This window comes from Coptis chinensis, chromosome 1, assembly GCF_015680905.1.
Source record: "Coptis chinensis isolate HL-2020 chromosome 1, ASM1568090v1, whole genome shotgun sequence".
Taxonomy (NCBI): Eukaryota; Viridiplantae; Streptophyta; class Magnoliopsida; order Ranunculales; family Ranunculaceae; genus Coptis; species Coptis chinensis.
Genome location: NC_141456.1, coordinates 74,798,463 through 74,804,781, shown reverse-complemented (window position 1 = coordinate 74,804,781; position 6,319 = coordinate 74,798,463). Strand labels below are relative to the sequence as shown.

Sequence of the window (6,319 nt, the reverse complement as noted above, 5' to 3'; positions counted from 1 at the left end):
GAGACCGCTAGTCCTTCTCGGTAAATGCAAATGAATTGGAGATGAGATCGCTAAATAACAAAATAAGAAGTTGACTGTGATATTGAGCATTATTCCTCCAAGGCAGCTCCAACCTCCCTTTTAAGAAACCGATATACATAAACGGGGAGAGAAAGCCTTGAAACTATGACCATGTTTCCAAATGTTGAATGCACCGACACCTCCCATCATAAGAAACCAAAGGAATGCGATTGGAGCAAAGAGCCACCCAACTTTATCGATTCCATAACTTTGCATACTAAACAAGCAAAAATAAGCGTAATAATCGAGATCCCGTTTTAAGCCCTCTTATATTTTCTTCAAATATAGAAATTTCCCTCTCATAATTGTTTTTAAAAGCGATAGAAAGTGTTACCCGAACTAAAGGTAATCATCGATTATCAAGTTTATTTTCCTACAAAAAGAATAATTCCGATGAATGAGTCTATACAAATTAATAAAAAGAAACTAACAATTTGCAATCTTTGAACTAATCGGAAACGTTTGTTATCATTATTAATGTTGTTTTGTTAATCCAGCCTTTTTGTTCCCAAGTGAAAATCGGATAAGAATTTATTCAATGCTAAGAAACTAAATACCTCTAATCAGGGAGAAGCTAAAGGAAAACAACACTAAGTTGAACCACTGAAAAGTTGAATAGTCCTTATACCACTAAATTAGTAAATTACTAGCCAATTGAATAGTCCTCATCCAAAGCAATTTAAACAAGAAGATCAGACATTATGTAAAAAGCCCTTTGTCGAAACACAAATCAAATTGGACAAACTTACCAGAAATTATGGCGACAGACGAATATTCTCAGAGCTGAAATTAATCAAACACAAGTTTTAATAAAACAGCTAGAAAAGAAATCATGTTTCACTTATTGAACACAAGTTTTAAATAAATAACTAAAGTTTTCATCTTTTAAAAGCCGGTGTTCAAACGAGTAGTAGTGGCAGTGGAGGAGGAGATGCGTGGTGGCAGAGAGATGAAGTGGTGGCTTTGTAGTGAAGGAAAGTGAATATTTTTTAAGGATTAAATATGCAAAAACTAGAAAACGAAGTGAGAATGAGGCTGAGATTCAAACAAATCAACTAAATATTCAAACATTGAAATTACCTATTCAGGTTGAGAAGGGCGTCGGTGCAATGAAATTCAAGGGCGTCGGTGCAATGAAATTCAAGAGGTAATAGTCCGCGTGCTTTCGCCAGCCTATTGCGAAAGGAAGGAAAAAGCTGAAAACTTCAGCCAGTGTTAGAGTCGGTTTTATTATTTTAATTTTAGGGTTTAATTTTTCATGAAATTTTAGAGCGTGGGAAGTGAAATCTTTGCCGCCTGTTGAATAGATATGCCGACGGTTAAGAAGTACGGCCATATTTTGGTGTCCGTTGGAAACAAACAATGGTTAAAGGCGGTCGAACTAGCCGATAGCTAAAAATCTGTCGAGCAACCGTCGGACAGAACAAAACAATTGTAATACCTCCGGGACGGATGGCCAACTAATACCCGACGGATAAAAGGCGTTGGTAACTTCCTATGGTTACAAACCGTCGGGTAAACTTTCTGAAGTCTGTCGGATAAAGTCGTTTTTTTGGTAGTGGGTATAACCCGTGCCTTCGGCACAGTTGTTTTACATTTTTTGATGCATATTTTTGTTAGAAAAAAAAAAGTTAATATGTAATTTTATAAATTCACTCAATATCATTTGTTTAGTTTTATCCGTGACATGTCAATTTTAACACGCAATGTTATCCGTGACGTCAATTTTAACATGCAATTTCTTTCTTAATTAAACTATTTTTAATTATATTACTTTGAGCTTTTGTGTATCGACACATTTTTATTCAAATGTTTTTAGCAAGCAAGTTTGTTTGTTTGTTATTATTATTATTATTATTAAGCAAGTAAGTTCTCTCGAAACAAAGAAGAGCGCCGGCCTTTTAAAGACTTTATTGGCGACAAATATCAAATATCGTAATCCAAACTGTATTACTCTTCAATTTTATATACGATCTCGTTGTCATTCTAATTTCAAACACTAAATTTCTTCCCAAATCAAAGCACTACACCGGCTAGGTGCTCCACTATTACAAAGTTATAGCAAATTACTACAGAATCTTTATTGGACTGGTTCAATATTCACCTTTAATTTATTATTATTATTTTTTACATTCACAAATGACTTATGGTAAGTAAATAGATTAAATATATAGGAGATGAAATATAAATTTAATTAAAAAAAAGAAAAAAAATATATATCACTATTAACTATTTTATTTTTTATTTTTATTTTATTTTTTAAAATGGTCGAAGGTTTTGGCATAAAATTAAACTCTCAAGTACATGGTACCTTATAAGTCCTCCACAATTCACTTTAGAAATCCAGTAGATGTACAATTACAATACTCTCCAAGACATATAAAGTTTAGATATATGGATGATCTACAACTTGGTTGGACTCTTTGAAAGAATGCACAAACAAGATTCGTGGTGTATATATCTATAAGTGTACTTCTGCTGCTACCAGATTATTGTACAGTACCATTGTGGCTTGTCCATCTTGTTGTTGGTGTTAACTACTCTTTAGGAGTCAAGTTTGACCACAATGTCTATATATAATACTACAATGAAAATGATAAGTACATAGGTGACTCTTTGATAATAACACTATGAATGATTTACAGTAAAAGTCATGTGCCCTAAGATCTCCTATGCCCTAAGATCTTTTCACGGAGCTGGAATCAATATGCACCTTCTTAAATCCCAAGTACTTGCATACCCAAATTGTATCCCAAGTACTGGCAAACCCACATTGTTACTACAAGTTTTATAAGCTCTTCAAAGAGTACACCCTTCCTACTTCAGCCACCTGTAACATGCATTTCTTATTAAATATCCACTGCCCACATTAATTTGTATAGCTGACCTCCTTAACCTACGCACTTCGTGTCTAAAAATAATTTTTTTTAAGAAGGAACTGAGAACATTAGATGGTCTAAGTGGTGTGTCACGGGACCACATGCTGTCACCTTTTTGCTTTCTAAGTGTCAGCAACCTTTCTGTACAAAAACATGGAACACAACTATAGTCACATCACCCAAGGTCACCTTATGGATAATCCAAATTCCAAAGAATCTCTTCAATAGCAACATAATTCAACTTAATAATAACCCAAAAACAGTTGCTCAGGCCACTAATGAGAGATAGAGAATTCGATCCCTTTGAATCAATAGTTAACTTCACACTCTATACGTACTTCATGAAGTGCTCATTATGGAGATGCTGACTAAAAGAAGAGTGGAAGACCTAATAGCTTGGTTCATACAGTAAACCGACTAATGATGAAATCCCTTAAAATTGGAATGATCATACATAAATCCTAGCTCACATACAAAGCAACGAAATCATACAAACCTCTTTTAAAATATGTGGTTGAGCTTTCATAAGGATCTTTGATAATGTCCCTAGTTAGCCACTATTTCTTCCACTATAAGTGCGTAGTCCATTGTAACACTTAAAACTGCGTTCATAAGCCTTCAAACCTAAATTTGAAAAAATAATTTATTAAGAGAAGTGTAATTAGAATAGTAAGATGATAAACTTTTTGATCATATGCAATTAGTATATACTTCAATTTCACGGTATACCAAACACAAATGATTCGTTAATAGAGAACGGAACAAACAAATTATTAAATTAACAAATAAACGCAACAATCATCTAACAAAGGGCTAGCATGCTTGCGAGAAATACATTGTGATGGGGGTCTACGGTGCTGCCCAATCCCAATAATTAAGCTAAGGAATTCACCCTTTTTAGTGAGGATGGTGAATCAATGCAACCAACTACAGGTTGTAATCCAAAGTATGTAACCATGAGGAATCATACCATAGTTTACTTGGTCAAGAGCTATGGCGAATAATTGTGCAAGTTGGCCAAAGTTTTCTTAAAAAGTTTATTTTAGAGTATGAACAGACTAATTTAGAGCACGCTTCAAAAGCAAGATAAAGCGTCACTACTTAAGGTTAAGGAGGGGATTAAAGTTTTTACCTGGAAATGTCATATGGTTGCTACTAAATCAACCCAAAGTTCATTGGCTTTCTCTTCTATTCATCACATATTTACAACTACTTCTCAGACAAACAAAAAATATCATATTTGAACTTGCAAAACACATACATTGCAATTAATTCGTAATAGTTAAAATGTAGAATGTAGACCACTAAGAATGCAACTTGAACAAATTGGCAGGTGCCGCCTAGCAAAGTCGGTAAAACCTTTGGATGATGATACCAAAGGTCTGGGACTCGAACCCCCCAGCATCAAAGAGTCACTGATCTCATTTAAAACACAGGCCAATCAAAATCAAAAAAAAAAAAAAAAAAAACTTGAACAAATTGAAGAAAACAAACAACATGGTGCAGCAACAATTTTCAATAAACTTGAACAAAATAGGTAAATCTCATATCATAACTTTAAGAAAAGAGCTTTTAAAAAATGGAAGATTACGTTGTTATTGTTGGGGGAAGGTTCTAGAAAGATTACTAAATAGAATGAAAACAAACCAATTGACACTTGAACTCCTTGTCAACTATTTTCTGGAATTGTTCTGGTATCCATCATTCATCAATTTCACAAAGCGTTAAGTGAATGAAACTATTCTAATTGCAATGGACAAATATACAAACCTATCAAAACATAAACAGGGAAAGATCTCAATTTCAAGACTATACAAAAAGGAAAATAAAACATAATGAGATTAACCAACAAATATGTGAAAAACAGAACAATGACTTTTCTATTTTTCTATTATCATTTTTAAGTAAAAAATCTTTTTTTTTCATTCTAACTTAGATAAAGAGGGAGATTACCCGAGAGGGGAGGGATTCATTTAGTTCCCATACAAATGAAAACGATAACAACGATTAAACAGGAAGAATATTTAAGAGATCAGTCGAGAAAATAGAAAAATAAGAGATTAGAGGGAGAAGAACAATACCTAAGAGGTTGTAGAGAGACCGAAATGCAGCAGATCGAAAGGAAGAGAGAAGGTCCGTGCCATTTTTTTTCAATTTAGGCGTGGGGGTACCTTCTCGTTTTCCTAGTATTTTCAATTTGGACATTCAAATCTTGTACATTACCTTAATGAAAGCGGTAAAAATACATTTAATTCCTTGTGAAAATGACAAAAATACTCTAATAAAAGTTTGCATTTAATTTCCTTTTGCAATATGCAGTGGGGGTCATAGGAAGTTGGGGGTTATTTGTTTTCTAATGTTAATCGAATCCAAAGCCCAATTCAACCTCAAAACCCAAAAATATTGCTACTTTTTTCGTAATTAAATAGTAGTTAAGATATAACTTTAAGTTTCAAAACGTAAAATAATACTTTTAAATTCATTAAAGATTTAATTCAATATGTACAAATTTTAAGTGAAACCCTTGAAAGTCAATTAAGTGTGTTAATAAAAGAATCATTTAATTTACAGAATTTAGTTTATTATTTAATTCATTTCAAAACTATCGAACGTGTATCCCTCATCCTATTACATTTTAAGCCAAAGTAACTGGGAAAATTAGACTCACTTTTAAGAATTTAATTGCAAACAATGATGAATCCAACTATAATAATGAAATTAAAAAAGAAATTAAAACTTACAGCTAAAGTCAGTTAAGTGCGTTAATAAAATAATCATTTAATTTATATAATTTAGTTTATTATTTAATTCATTTCAAAACTATCTGATCCAGAACGCATAAAGTACACGTACATGTCCCCCCATCTATTACATTTCGCCAAAGTAACTGGGAAAATTAGACTCACTTTTAAGAATTTAATTGCAAACAATGATGAATCCAACTATAATAATGAAATTAAAAAAGTAATTTTAACTTACAGCTACTGTGAATGCAAATGAAATTTACAACTACAAAGTACAATTATTGATTGTAATATAATCTTACAATAACTCAGAATAACTTACCGGACATTGGTCGCTGAATCCACTTTAGAATTTGCATACGTACACACCCAAAACACAATTTTAAGCGAATTGGCAATCTAAAAACCAAACCCCTAAATCTTTTAGTACACTGAAAACCAAAATAGAAATTGACTTTTAACATTTGAGGAAGAGAATTTGCATGTGTAGTGTATCATTAGCCCTAAGTACAGGTAAAGAGAGTCTGTACTTGGGGTCTCTGACAGTGGCATGAACCATATAACCTTTAGATAGGAACAACTTGACCAGCCACGATGCTTAATACCCTCCACCTCCTGTCATGCGCATACTCTTTC

At 33.0% G+C, this 6,319-nt stretch overlaps 1 long non-coding RNA gene across 1 annotated transcript; it reads right to left on the bottom strand.

Moving 5' to 3' along the window:
- Nucleotides 1-2,517: 2,517 nt before the first annotated feature.
- LOC147525193 (uncharacterized) lies at nucleotides 2,518-4,328 on the bottom strand. Its single transcript, XR_015197806.1, has 3 exons — nucleotides 4,072-4,328; nucleotides 3,436-3,563; nucleotides 2,518-2,890 (listed from the first exon to the last, which is right to left on the bottom strand). It is a non-coding gene; the product is annotated as an uncharacterized LOC147525193 (long non-coding RNA).
- Nucleotides 4,329-6,319: the final 1,991 nt, after the last annotated feature.